The sequence below is a fragment of the Schistocerca americana genome, chromosome 2, assembly GCF_021461395.2.
Source record: "Schistocerca americana isolate TAMUIC-IGC-003095 chromosome 2, iqSchAmer2.1, whole genome shotgun sequence".
Lineage (NCBI taxonomy): Eukaryota > Metazoa > Arthropoda > Insecta > Orthoptera > Acrididae > Schistocerca > Schistocerca americana.
In genome coordinates, this window is record NC_060120.1 from 380,816,579 (window position 1) to 380,832,271 (window position 15,693).

General features: G+C 41.0%; 1 protein-coding gene across 3 annotated transcripts in view; it reads right to left on the reverse strand.

Annotated features, from left to right (window-relative positions):
* Positions 1-15,693, reverse strand: part of LOC124596597 (probable multidrug resistance-associated protein lethal(2)03659) — a 261,248-nt gene that overhangs the window by 190,756 nt on the left and 54,799 nt on the right. The gene's annotated exons all lie outside the window — the stretch shown is intronic.

Below are 15,693 nucleotides of genomic sequence, written 5' to 3' on the forward strand. Positions count from 1 at the left end.
ATATATGGAGTATCAGCGGCGCGCTGGCTGCCGTAATAAACTGCGGACGAAATTGCGTTAACAAGTCTACAAGCAGAGACAGTTTTCAACAGTCTGCTACGCCGATAAGCTTCAAAACTTATGACGCGCAATTCGGACCCTCGCTACACAGCCTAAAGGCCAAAAGTACTGCCACACTCCGAAGATACTAAAGCGATGGTTGTCTACTTATTATTTAACCGACTAATAACTGAAAGTAGTAATAGTGGAGGGAACCGTTTTTAATAAGAATAGCTGAATGCAAGGAGCTTAAAATCTTCGCATTTCCCTAACAAAAATCTCGTCACTCATATTTACGAGGAATTGTTGCGTGCAGCATTGGTGATTAAATTTTCCTCCATATCCTTCCGTTGATGTTCTCTGAAGCGTACATACCCTCCTCTACATGAACTTCTCTTCATACGCTGTTGGTACCACATCTTCCTCCTCTGCTACATCGACGTCATACTGGCCGGCAAATGAACAGAAGCGATAGAAATGCTAAATTATCCCCCCCCCTTCCCAACGTAAAGTAGTAAAGCCGCTATGAAACTTCCTGGCAGATTAAAACAGTGTGCCGAACCGAGACACAAACTCGGGACCTTTGCCTTTCGCGGGCAAGTGCTCTACCAACTGAGCTACCCAAGCACGACTCACGCCCCGTCCTCATAGCTTTACTTCTGCCAGTACCTCGTCTCCTACCTTCCAAACATAACAGAAGCTCCCCTGCGAACCTTGCAGAACTAGCACTCCTGAAAGAAAGGATATTGTGGAGACATGGCTTAGACACAGCCTGGGGGACGTTTCCAGAATGCTTCGCTGCAGAGTGAAAATCTCATTCTGGAAACATCCCCCAGGCTGTGGCTAAGCCATGTCTCCACAATATCCTTTCTTCCAGGAGTGCTAGTTCTGCAAGGTTCGCAGGAGAGCTTCTGTTAAGTTTGGAAGATAGGAGACGAGGTACTGGCAGAAGTAAAGCTGTGAGGACGGGGCATGAGTCGTGCTTGGGTAGCTCAGTTGGCAGAGCACTTGCCCGCGAAAGGCAAAGGTCCCGAGTTCGAGTCTCGGTCCGGCATACAGTTTTAATCTGCCAGGAAGCTTCATATCAGCGCACACTCCGCTGCAGAGTGAAAATCTCATTCTGTAAAGCCGCTAACTGTTCTCAATTCACACAATTTACCAGATACAGTCGGCTGCACACACGGATTGTTCACTGTCGATGCTTTTTCTATTTTACAGAAAATATCTGTGCTTGGTACTGGTCAAGAAACAAATCTAGTTAAAAATTCCTCTTCCTGTGATGAATGAGGATAAATACGAGGCAGTGCCATAGGCGGAAATCTGCTGAAAGGATTCGACTAGAAGTAGTAAACCTTACTTCTTTATACAATTTAACTCCCTGTATAAAAAAGCTTCAAACGTTGATTACAAAATAGTTAGTGTGTTAAATTCTTGACGTTACGCATGTTAAGTTTAGAAAAGCTTCATGCTTCAAGTTCGTTAGAAGTTAAGCGCTCTCATTTTGAAACACTGCGTGAATATAGTTCGGGTAATTTTCACTCCATTTTAAGCAAAACAAAGTTTTTCACGCATCTCAATGTCTATTACACCATATCCTCAGAAATATAAGTCATATAACGATAGAATTTTGCAGCTAAAATTAAGTAAGCGATAAACTTTTTCATTTCATCATTTTGTAACTTAGCGTTAAAAATTGCAGGTGTTGTTATTAGAGAACTAAATCAAAGAAAGCTATCTAACAGTCAATGACAAATCGGTTTTGTCAGAGTTTCGTAGCAATAGAAACAGATCTTTTTTACATTAATTTTTCAGTAGGACTAATATAAGTTTATAAAATCATTTCTGTTACAGTTACTATGCAAACTAACCATTACTATGACAAAATAGACACCACATATAAATGCGATTCCATGTGCAGGAATATCGTTTGAGATGAAAGCAGTACCAGGCGTAAGACTAGCGCTTGTAACTACAGAACCACTTATCTGATGTCTTTTTTACACTTTATAAACGAAATTAAATTAAACCCGTTGGAACACTCTCGTTATGCAAAGACTGGCATTTATGAGAGCCATGAAACTTTTTATGGTGTTTAGATTTAGACATGAGCAAGGGGGCTAAAGAAAACCCAAAAAATCTGAGCGTACAATCTATGAGAGCTAAGCAAGTTATGCATGAAGATTGTTGGAAGTAACTAAGTGCTCTCATTCTCAAGTACTGGATAAATTAAGTCAGAGTATTTGCGCGCCGTCAGTTACGCTTCCTCAAGACAAACACGTTTGTAAACTTAATACTTGTCTTTAACTTCTAACGTACTACCATACCTCTTAATGAGTCGATTATGACAGCTTTAAAAGTTTTTAATTCGGTCAATAATTACGCGAAATATTAAAAATCAAATTTTTGTTGCCCCTAGCAGCCGCGAAATAGGCAACCTGGAACTTTATTGGATTCTGTGTTACTCGCTTAGTAACAGATTGTTAACTTTTAGAGATTGTCACAAGGTTTCGGTATTTATGGGTATTTGAGGTGTGACAATCACGTAAGAGGCATGCGACTATTTTACAGATATGGAGCTTTTTTATGTACTGCTGTTATGACTGCTGGAGAAAATTTTAATTGATTTCCAGCGCGACGAACTTAGGTTAACTGCTCCAGTACTTTGATTCTATACCGAAGAGAGGATAACTCTTTACTTCAGAGACGCAGCTAGAGTGACAGAGATACGATATCCACTGAACAGCAAAGGTGACGACCTCACTAAAAGCTATTAGGTAAATTTACAGAATCAGTATTCGAGGAGGGCCTGTCAACAATTCTGATGGAGAGTGTTTAGAGATGTTTCCCAAGTATTTTGTTGGGAGGGAACCATGGTCACAGTGGCTCAGTCAAGAGTAATTTTATTTCGTTTGATTTCTTACACCCATTTGCTTTTGTGTAAGTATTGCACTGAAAGTAACTACGTAACAGTGCAAATTTGTTTTACTTGGCCTTCAGAGTTTGTACTCTATTTAGCCACAGAGTACACATGTTACATAGAGTACATAATTGTACAAAGAAAAAAAAATGCATATTTACAGAATTGAAAGCGCAAGCCATCAATCTATACCACAACATATGTTCAACAAACAGAATGATAAACTAGGCACGTTTATGTAATCAATTCAAGCTTTCAAGCTACTACTTAATAAGTGATACATATAAATGAGTCAGAGATTTTTCCCTATTAATGAAACTGGCAATCACAGTGTGCAGACGAATTTCTTTAGAAACCAACATTCAAGCCAACGTGACACACGAGTAGATTGACAGCCGAAAAGAGGACTTAACTGACAGTTCCACATGGTTGTATGAACGTTCTGTGCTTTGTACCCAAGTTGGGGGAGAACACCTAAGGCATTAAAACCACTGTCTTAGTTTTTTTCCATTTTTTATAAATCCAGTCACGAAATTCTTGGTCTGATGTTGCGCTGAGTGTTTACAACCTAATAAGCGTATTGTCTGAGACTAAATTCTCCCAGCGTAAAGCCTGTTCCATAAAATTTCAGGAGAACTGCAGGAAGCCAGACTTGCAGCCACGATATTTCGGCGGAGAGTCTGCTGGTCATCCACAGATGAACACTGACAGGAAAGACCCCACATTTAAGGACCCCCCACATTTAAGCCCCCCCCCCCCCCCCACCCACATTTAAGACCGTGCGAATGCAGCAAATCTTACATGGAGCAAACAACGCAGACAGAGCAGAAACAAATCAAGGAGCATCAGCGTCATACACGTCTCCTCCAAGCCAACAAGTCGTACCTAACTTCTGGAAAACGAATAATCTTAAACCCGTACCTGGGGGAACTGGCTGAAAGATATTCAGATTTGTTAGTTATTGAGAACTTGAAGAAATGAGACAGCTGCAGGGCATGCGAGTAGCGATAAGCTTATTCCGCCTAGATATTTGTACACTTTTTTTGTAGCATTAGAGTACGCTTTCGAAGATACTGCGAGCTGTACAGCAGGCTGTCCTGGCATTTATATATACTGAAGCGCCGAAGGAACTGGTATATGCATGCGTATTCAAATACAGAGATTTGTAAACAGGCAGAATACGGTGATGCGGTCGACAACGCCTATATAAGACAACAAGTGCCTGGCGCAGTTGTTCGATCGGTTACTGCTGCTACAATGGCTTCCTATAAAGATTTGAGGGAGTTTGAACGTGGTGTTATAGTCAGCGCACTAGCGATGGGACACAGCATCTCCGAGGTAGCGATGAAGTGGGGATTTTCCCGTACGACCATTTGACGAGTGTACCGTGAATATCAGGAATCCGGTAGAACATCAAATCTCTGATGTCGCTGCAACTGAGAAAAAATACTGCAAGAACGGCACCAACGATGACTGAAGAGAATCGTTCAACGTGACAGAAGTGCAACCCTTCCGCAAATTGCTGCAGATTTCAATGCTTGGCAATCAACACGTGTCAGAGTGCGAAACATTCTACGAAACATAATCGAGATGGGCTTTTGAAGCCGAAGGCCCACTCGTGTACCCTGATGACTGCACGACACAAAGCTTTACGCCTCGCCTGGGCCAATCAACGCCGACATTGAACTGTTGATGACTGGAAACGTGCTGCCTTGTCGGACGAGTCCCGTTTCAAATTTTATCGAGCGAATGGACGACGTGTACGGGCATGGAGACAACCTGCATGCCAGCAGGGAACTGTTCAATCTGGTGAAGGTTCTGTAATGGTTTGGGGCGTGTGCAGTTGGAGTCATATGAGACCCCTGATACGTCTAGATACGACTGACAGGTGATACGTAAGCAACCTGTCTCATCACCTGCATCCATTGATGTCCATTGTGCGTTTTGACCGACTATGGCAATTCCAGCAGGACAATGAGACACCCAACACGTCCAGAATTGCTACAGAGTAGCTCCAGAAACACTCTTCTCAGTTTAAAACTTCCACTGATCACCAAGCTCCCCTGACATGACCGTTATTGAGCATATCTGGGACGCCTTGCAACAAACTGTTCAGAAGGTATCTCCACCACCTCTTACTTTTGCGGATTTATGGACTGTCCTGCAGGGTTCATGGTGTCAGTTCCCTCCAGCACTACTTCAGACATTAGTCGAGTCCATGCCACGTGGTGTTGCGGCACTTCTGCGTGCTCGAGGGGCCCCTACACGATATTAGGTAGGTGTACCAGTTTCTTTGGCTATTCAGTGTAGCACGGAAAGCATTGCTAGACAGGAGTGACTCGCAGAAAATCCGCTGTCTCATTGGTTGGTACTAGCCCATTCGCCAGTGCCATCTCTCTCCATCTTCCGGAATGATAGTGTCGGTGGTGTATGATGGCGGACTTAGTAGTTCCTTATAAAACTGATACCCTCCGTACTTAATCGCTTGTGTCACAGTGACAAGGAGAGTGGCGCTAGATGTGTTAACCTTCGATTGCACGAGCACAAGAGTTCCTCCAACTGTGCATGCACTGAAAGCCGAGAGACAACCCAGATGCGTACAAGGAAAACATTTTTTGCTGTGTCTCACATAAATCCTGAGGAGTCTAGCACTGGCAGGGAGCAGCGCAGGCAAAGGTCCGTAACTGTGCGGGCTAGCTGGTCCGCTTGCAGCACGCCAGCCGGCATTTCCCACCGACGTGGCGGCGGAGGTAGTCTGGGAGTCGTGACTTGCAGGATTGCTTCCACTTCGTCCAGGGAACTCTAAACAAGCGTCGGGCGACAGGCAGACGAGATCCGCGAGCGAGGGGGCGGATATCGCTCGCGCCTCCGACCGACGTGAAAGCTGCTTTGCATGCTGAGCAGCCGCGCCCATCCTGAGGCAGGTACAAGCGTCGGTTTTCACTCAATGTTATCGATGAACTGATACAGCAGCCGGGTTTTTTCATATATCATGAAGCGCTATGGCTCAAAACCACTGACGGAGCCTGCCGATGTGGCCGAGCGGTTCTAGGCGCTTCAGTCTGGAACCGCGCGACCGCTGTGGTCGCAGGCGCTGTGGTCGCAGGTTCGAATACTGCCTCGGGCATGGATGTGTGTGATGTCCTTAGGTTAGTTAGGTTTAAGTAGTTCTAAGTCTAGGGGACTGATGACCTCAGTCCCCTAGTGCTCAAAGCTATTTGGACCATTTTGGACCACTGACGGAAATGGAAAGTGTTACACTATTAACACCTTGACCGAATGGAGCCAAATTGGTATACCATGTAGAACGCAGCCTAACTGATATACCATTGCCTATTGTTGCCAGGTGTCCCGAGTTTCGCGGGATGTTTGCTTTTCAGGGGTCTGTTGACACGTCCCGATTCACCCTCGATCGGGACGCCGAATATCCCGATTTTGGGCCAATCGATAATTGCGAAGTTCCAAAGCTAAAACAATGGTACAATGCGAACGTTTCACTGTCTCGTTATTTTACAGCCATTGTGCACGCGCTGTGCTCCGTTCCACATTTGATTTACTCAGACAGGCACTAAGTTGTGTTCGTTTTGTATGCCTTCCAGTTTCTTATTCAGAAAAAGTTGTACCCATGCCGCACGTTTATATATCTTTGAGGAGTTGTATTGTTGCCGTCAATATACCTTCAGAAGCCCTTGTTATGCTTCTACTTTTACATTTAATGTTGTCCATTGCAAGTAGAACACCCAATTTTATGAAAAAAACGAAAGAAAAGCATACACTGGACACTCCTGTAATTGTGTATGGTATTGAGGACAACTGACTGAGGGTGCCGGTTGAGGTGAAATAAATAAATTAATTAATTTATGAATATGTATGTTGTGATTCGATGCGATGTCTTGAAAATCATACTAGTTGGTTGTTAGTTGTGGTTTTCAGTCCTGAGACTGGTTTGATGCAGCTCTCCATGCTACTCTATCCTGTGCAAGCTTCTTAATCTCCCAGTAACTACTGCAACCTACAGCCTTCTGAGTCTGCTTAGTGTATTCATCTCTTGGTCTCCCTCTACGATTTTTACCCTCCACGCTACCCTCCAATGCTAAACTGGTGATCCCTTGAAGCCTCAGATCATGTCCTACCAATCGATCCCTTCTTCTAGTCAAGTTGTGCCACAAACTCCTCTTCTCTCCAATCCTTTTCAATACTTCCTCATTAGTTATGTGATCTACCCATATAATCTTCAGCATTCTTCTGTAGCACCACATTTCGAAAGCTTCTATTCTCTTCTTGTCTAAACTATTTATCGTCCACGTTTCACTTCCATACATGGCTACACTCCATACAAATACTTTCAGAAACGACTTCCTGACACTTAAATTTGTACTCGATGTTAACAAATTTCTCTTCTTCAGAAACGATTTCCTTGCCATTGCCAGTCTACATTTTATATCCTCCCTACTTCGACCATCATCAGTTATTTTGCTCTCCAAGTAGCAAAACACTTTTACTACTTTAAGTGTCTCATTTCCTAATCTAATTCCCTCAGCATCACCCGACTTAATTCGACTACATTCCATTATCCTCGCTTTTCTGTTGTTGATGTTCATCTTATATCCTCCTTTCAAGACACTATCCATTCCGTTCAACTGCTCTTCCAAGTCCTTTGCTGTCTCTGACAGAATTACAATGTCATCGGCGAACCTCAAAGTTTTTATTTCTTCTCCATGGAGAAGAATACCTACTCCGAATTTTTCTTTTGATTCCTTTACTGCTTGTTCAATATACAGATTGAATAATATCGGGGAGAGGCTACAACCCTGTCTCACTCCTTTCCCAACCACTGCTTCCCTTTCATGCCCCTCGACTCATAACTGCCATCTGGTTAATGTACAAATTGTAAATAGCTTTTCTCTCCCTGTATTTTACCCCTGCCACCTTCAGAATTTGAAAGAGTATTCCAATCAACATTGTCAAAAGCTTTCTCTAAGTCTAGAAATGCTAGAAACGTATGTTTGCCCTTCCTTAATCTAGCTTCTAAGATAAGTCGTAAGGTTAGTATTGCCTCACGTGTTCCAACATTTCTACGGAATCCAAACTGATCTTCCCCGAGGTCCGCTTCTACCAGTTTTTCCATTCGTCTGTAAAGAATTCGCGTTAGTATTTTGCAGCTGTGACTTATTAAACTGATAGTTCGGTAATTTTCACATCTGTCAACACCTGCTTTCTTTGGGATTGGAATTATTATATTCTTCTTGAAGTCTGTAGGTATTTCGCCTGTCTCATACATCTTGCTCACCAGATGGTAGAGTTTTGTCAGGACTGGCTCTCCCAACGCCATCAGTAGTTCTAATGGAATGTTGTCTACTCCCGGAACTTTGTTTCGACTCAGGTCTTTCAGTGCTCTGTCAAACTCTTCACGCAGTATCGTATCTCTCATTTCATCTTCATCTACATCCTCTTCCATTTCCATAATATTGTGCTCAAGTACATCGCCCCTGTATAGACCCTCTATATACTCCTTCCACCTCTCTGCTTTCCCTTCTTTGCTTAGAACTGGGTTTCCATCTGAGCTCTTGATATTCATACAAGTGGTTCTCTTCTCTCCAAAGGTATCTTTAATTTTCCTGTAGGCAGTATCTATCTTACCCCTAGTGAGACAAGCCTCTACATCCTTACATTTGTCCTCTAGCCATCCCTGCTTAGCCATTTTGCACTTCCTGTCGATCTCATTTTTGAGACGTTTGTATTCCTTTTTGTGTGCTTCATTTACTGCATTTTTATATTTTCTCCTTTCATCAATTAAATTCAATATTTCTTCTGTTACCCAAGGATTTCTACTAGCCCTCGTCTTTTTACCTACTTGATCGTCTGCTGCCTTCACCACTTCATCCCTCAAAGCTACCCGTTCTTCTTCTACTGTATTTCTTTCCCCCATTCTTGCCAATTGTTCCCTTATGCTCTCCCTGAAACTCTGTACAACCTCTGGTTCTTTCAGTTTATCAAGGTCCCATCTCCTTTAATTCCCACCTTTTTGCAGTTTCTTCAGTTTTAATTTACAGTTCATAACCAATAGATTGTGGTCAGAGTCCACGTCTGCCCCTGGAAATGTCTTAAGTGTTCGCTATGATAAAAACATACTAGGCCTATAGAAAAATTGTGTTGACTTTGTTATGTTTGATAACTCCTTTTCTTGAAAGTATATTTGTGAAAATGTTTTAAATTATTTATAACACTAATTTTTTCCGTTTTCTTACGTCCGATTTGAAAAGGTGTTTTATTTAAAAAATGATTAGCTTTCAATGGGATCTCCCCAATATCAGGAACATTGGCAAACATTCTTCAACCACATAGGAAACAATCTTCAATCAAACCATCACAAGGAATAGATACAAAATTGTTTACTGGTAGAGGTATGTGGATGACACCTGTATGGTAGTTGAACCAAGAAATAAAGTAGTTTATCTTCATACAGGCTAACAATATACATACAATTATGTTCTATTCACCAGGGAAGAAAAAACACAAAAGCAACTAAATTTCTTGGATATAACAAAGAGAGACCGTAATAAGCACACATATGACACCTTCAGAAAGCCAACAGCCATAGTTACAATGAGACATGCTTCATCCAACCACCCACAAAATCAAAAATTAACAGCCCTTTGATAGAGTTACACAGGCTAAATAACATCGCAGTCAACTAGGGAAACTACGAAAAAGAATTAAAAGCAGTACAACTCAAAGTCACATATACTACAAAGACTCAACCAAAAAATCAAAATAAAGCTGAAGAAAAATGAAAATAAGCAGAGAACACCAACAATTAACCACTAAGCACATATGGAAACACAAAACAGTAACCTCATGACATGACTAACAGAAAGAAATGGTGCACTTTAACATACATACAAAAATCAACACACATGATAGCAAATATATTAAAAAAACAGGGATTACACATTGATTACAGAACACGAAGCAGACTCCAGTCGCATCTACGCACAAACCAAATAAATACCAAGGAGCAGGTATAAGCCAATTAGAATGCCAAAAATGTGACATAGTACACGTGACGATGACAGGCAGGAGTTTCATAAGTAGGTATGAAGAACATAAGAAGCTTGAAGTATGGAAATAGCCATTCCACTTTTGTTGTACACCTGAAAAAACAAGGACATGAACCATCCAAGATGGAGCAAGACAAGAAAATTATTAGAGTGAACAATCACAATAAAAAAAAACTCCTGACATTACAAGAAAACTTTCACATACAAAGAGCCCTTGCAATGAGAAAAAAATTTTGACCAAATCAATATATCCAGTAACTCACTGATCATGTTAGTCACTAAAAAATAAACAGAAATCACAACGAGAGTAAATAAGTAATGAATCTCCCCTGTCTCTAACCCCCCCCACCACCACACACACAACATAAACAAGAGACGAAAGACAACAGTTGGCAACATTCCATATTGTAAACACACATATCTTTGTCAGAAAGTGATAAATCCAAGTGATGTGTGTGACAAATGTGGGTGAAGAAACGCCGGAAATCTGCAGCTTGGAGCATGGGAACCGAATGAACACATCTCCAGAACCACACATATGGATTAACAATGGAAATCTTAAGTAACACCAAACGATAATTTAACCTCACGAAATTTGTGCTACTAAAGTTTTTTTTAATCTGAGAAACAAGAGAAAAACTATGGCAAGATGTAACATAGTAACATGTTGTAATTTTTACACACTAAGTTTGTTACACGTATAAAAAGAAATATTTATTACAGGCCACTGAAGATCCTTCATAAATAAAAGAGGCGAAACGCGTATGGCAAAAAAACCAAACTTCCTTTCATTTAGTTGCATAGACGGAATATATCTATTTATCTCTCCATGAATTAGTCGTAGCAATGTAATAGTTAGCAGTAGTTGCGCTGAGAAAAGTATGTCGGCGTTCATTACAAAATAAATAGTATCTGTTTTACTACCGTAACTTGTCACTGGTTAATGACAAAAAAAAATTCGTTTATAAAAACTTGTTTTAATTGTCCCGATTTGAGAAGCAGAATCCCGATTTTTGTAATCCATTATCCCAATAATTAGTATACTGGACCTGGCAACACTCACCATGTCTGTAGGATATAGTCATCCTTAAAGGAGCTTACTCTCAGTATTTTTTGTTGCAGAAAAAAAGCCAGTCCTGAAGATGAAGAATGGTGTGGGCTAATGGGTGCATAGCATTACTGGATCTTTTCAGACGGAGTTCGCAAGAAAGCATGTCCAGGGGACGACCACGTGCAGCTTACTGGCATCTTTCGGACTTTGAGAAAGGTCGAATCATTGGCACGAGGGACATGTAAGCATTAACAGGCAGATCGCCCAGACAGATGGTTCTAGAGCAATGACTAGTGAACGGATGGTTGGTGACAGAGGCTCACGGCAATAGTGTGAGCAAGTAGAGTAGGCACGGGTCCTTCCAGAAGGACTACCACGAGACGAACTAGTACTGTTCTTCTGGTTCTGCCGAACAGGTCGGTGACAACAGAGGAAATCCGGACAGAGAATGAAAGTAAATGTCACGGTGCACAATCGGGAACAGATTACTGGAAACAGCCTTCAGATTTCGAGCTGTGATGAGTCGTTTACTCCTAAGTGATGAGTCGTTTACTCCTGACGCCGTACCACAGACGACGGAGGCTTGCACGATGATAAAAGAGCCTGTCAACGACACAGTTATGTCAAGACAGTAACGTACACTTAAAATCACTTATGAGAGACAGAAATACAGCACAATTCTTATTTGCGAGTTTATTAGTCTCGTTTCACAATCCGATCTGAAGTATTTCAAAGTCTGCGCCACTGTTCTGTAAATCGTAACCAATAACGCCGTCTGTTAGCAGTGTAAGGATTGCGTAAATATTGTCATTTCTGTTATATCCGCGGATTATATTATTTGTGTACTCAGACGATGATCGTATGTTCAAATGCAATCAGTTTTGGGGTCGATAAATCCATCGCTAGGCCCCTTAACGAACACCATAAAATCATCAATGATCTCATGGTATCTGTGAAGTGACTTGATGGAGTGTATCAACTCCAAAATCAATCATGTTTGAACATATGACCATAAAAAATAAAGTTGTTAATGGGTAATAAATCTTGGGAATAAAGGGAAGAAAATAATATTTCAGCCGAGCAGGTCCAATCCATATTTTACTGAAGTCCCAAACTATTTAAACGTTGGTCCAATCTACAGAAAAGTCAGTTTTGGAACTTGCCTGTGCTGCTTCAAGATTTGAAAATGTGAAATCACACATTTCACACACGTATATGTCCAAGAAATGTGTGTTGTCACATGAAGTCTCAGTGCCAGTTTTATTATTCCCAAAGATTTGACATCTTGGTGTCTGTGGGGTCTTGTCATATGTCTGAAAACACAGTACAATTATGAGTTCTCATTTTGTGGGTTACTACATACCAAGACAAAACGTCTCATTTAGGAACTCTGATTTTAAAAGTAAGTTTAATATTGTCTGCATACTGCAATAGAGACAACATGAAGGCGTATGTCCACTAACAAGTAAACTTCTGCAAGTTCTTTCATGCGGACATACCCCAGCAAATCGACTTCCACAAGTTTTGTCAGGTGGGAGAAGTTTCTTGCATCTTGTTGGACGTACTAGATAAACCCGCCAGTTGCTGGAAGTTTTTCTCAAACTTGCAGAAGTTGTGTGCGCTCAATACTGGTACAAAAATATCAGTGTCAAAAAGGAGAAGGCACAAACACAGCTGGGATGAAACAAGTGTACCACTGCCCACAACCAGTACTCTTCATCAAATGACTCAGCCTGTGTTTCAGGCACGGCAAAAAATTCAAGATGACATGGATGCGCGTCAGCAATAATTTTCAGTGTGTGCATTTAATCGTCGGTTGTATCTAACCAGGGTAAAGATGCATGTCTGACATTTAAAATGGAGACTCGGAGATTCGATTTTCATTGTTTTCTAGGTACTCCACCACAGGTGTATGGAGCTACTTTTAACGGTTCGAAAAGGAAGTTGCTTTATTTAAATTAAACAAATTGTAAAATATAATGAACAGGTTCTTGACGTTTACTATTAAACAGTTAAGATAGACGTGAGAGATTCACTCAGTCTCTACCTCCTGATGTATGTACCACACACTCCGCCGCAAAAATTCATTCTGGAAATAATTCTCCAGCCCAGCTATCGGCAAGTGACAGACCGCGTCCCAGGTCCGGATCATGGAAGGTCAAAAGCTGGTCCGACAAAAATATTTTGAAAATATAAATTACGCACTCAAGTTCTTAAAAAAATATTTTTCTGTAGATAACAGTTCGTTAGAGCGTCATACTTATAAATTTTTTCTAGTAGTGTACAATTAAATGCTGAACAATTAGAATTCTTTATGGTTAGTTATAGGCAGATTAAATACACAGTAGCCATGCAGTTCACAGCAGGAGGTTGTTCTGAAGGGAGGGGGCGGGAGAGCGCGATCTGGCCGGCCGGCGCAGCTTCTTCTGTGTATCTACATAGAAGCTCTGTACACACGAACGCAACACAAAAAAATTTATTTTATGAACATGGAAATTCATTTTTTTGAGCTCGTAAGTCTAACTATAGCTTAGAAACTTGGGGCGAGTTCACTCAGCGGTGGCGATCTTTGACAACGAAGCGCCTCCTTTGCGGTGCGGCTCCTTTGATGTGCTGCAGCATACACTTTGACAGGGACGTGTCTCCTCTGCGGTGCGGCGGTAAGTGCTTTGTGCCAGGCTCCGGTATTTTTATGCAGAACGAATCATGAAGTACACAAATTTTATCCCTACTTCGTCAGTAGTCGTTGCGATCTTGTACGAAGAGTTCGTTATTATCGACACTTATAACGTTTCTTTTGCACTGATATGTACGTTAAAAAGCCTAACAGAGATCGAATGGACTAAACAATATTGTTTTCGCTGCCTGTTACGCCTGGAGCTGTTCCAGTTTGCCTCATATGCAACAGAATTGTCGCTCCTGTGAAAAGCGCCAATTTAATGCGGCGCTACGAAACAACTCATCAGCAGCTCCATAAACATTTTCCTCTGGGTAGTGAGCTTTTAAAGAAAAACTCCAGGCATATTTAGCTTCTTACAGAACAGCACGGCCTCCCTAGTTCGCTCTATGAACGAGCAAGAAAAATCTGCAGATGCGATGCGTGGGTGTTGTACGCTTAAGAAACATGGAAAGCCATTTTTTCAGGCTCTGAGGTAGTAAAAAAAATTGTGTTGGAATTGGCCGTCGTACTTTTTGAAGAGAAAAAGGGTGTTCTTGCAGCAGTGCAAGGTATTCCATTGTCGACAAGAAGTAATACAAGAAGAACCGAAGTTTTGACTGCTGACAGTAGCATGCTCGAACTTCTGCAGAAGGCGCCTTTTTTTACGCCATTGCTCTAGACTATTCGTGCAACATTGTTGATGAACAAATGTCCATATTTCTGCGATTTTTTTATATTGAAAGTAAAGAATTTAGGGAAGAATTGCCAGCAATATTGCGGCAGAAGATTTATTCAAGTCAATCAAGTGAAGTCAAGCAGTAGGTCAAATCAAAGTTTAGTTATAATGAACTGGCGTCTATTTCAACTGACAGGGCCCCAGCGATGATCGGCAAAGAGAAATGAGTATTTAAGAGAACCAGAGATAAGAATGCTGGGCTACTATATTATATTCACCACACAGCCCTTCGTGGACAATTAACTGTGACTCTGAAAGAAGTAATGGACAGGTTGATCAAGTTGACTGGACGTATAGTTCAAAGGATTTCTTTCTGAGTGTGATTCGGCCCATTCTGACTTACTTCAGTACAACAATGTTCGTTGGCTAATTAAAGGTCACGTCATTCGACTGTTTGGCAAATAAATTCAGAAACTTCGATTCATAAGAAGCAAAAAACAATTGAGAGATGCAAGTCAATTTTTCATTAATTTTTTGGATATAAAAAAAGATTCTGAAATGGACAGTTCACTATTCGCAAATGTTATGTCAGATCTTAAGAAGGAATTTGCAGGAAGATTCCAAGACTTTTCAGAGAGAGATGCTGTAGCTATTCTTCAAGTGGCCTTTTGAAGTTTCTCCACAAGCTGAAGGGCGGATTTTGTTGCGAGGTTGTTCTGCCTTTCAAAGCCTTTACTCTAAATGGAAACAACAGACTTGCAGTAAAACGTTTCCTTACAAATGTATAAAACTGCATCCGCTGAAGAATTTTTGAGTAAAGATTTTCCAGAGAAAAAAATAAAAAAACGAAAACTGCAAAAACTTAGGCATATACCTGGCTATTATGTTTGGCTTCACATATTTGCGAAATTTCCTTTTCAAAAATTAATTTTTGTAAGAACAAGTATCGCTCAAGATTAACGGCCGCCTATTTTGAACACACTATTCACATAAGCTGCTCCCCACGTGAACGTAACTGCAAGGAACTGGCTAAAGACCGCAAATGTCATTTCTCCCATTAATTTTTTAAAACAAACACGTCTATTGCATTTTATATTTTGTGAGTGAAAATTAAAATAAAAAATAGTACTGCACATAAGTTTTTTCTGGATTTTTCAATACAAATATGCCTGTCTATTGTATTACACAGTAGTTTGACAATGAAAATTAAAAGATCAGTAACGAATATGAGCTTTTTCTGAATTTTTAAATACAAATATGCCTGTCTACTCATATCATTTAGAGAAATTC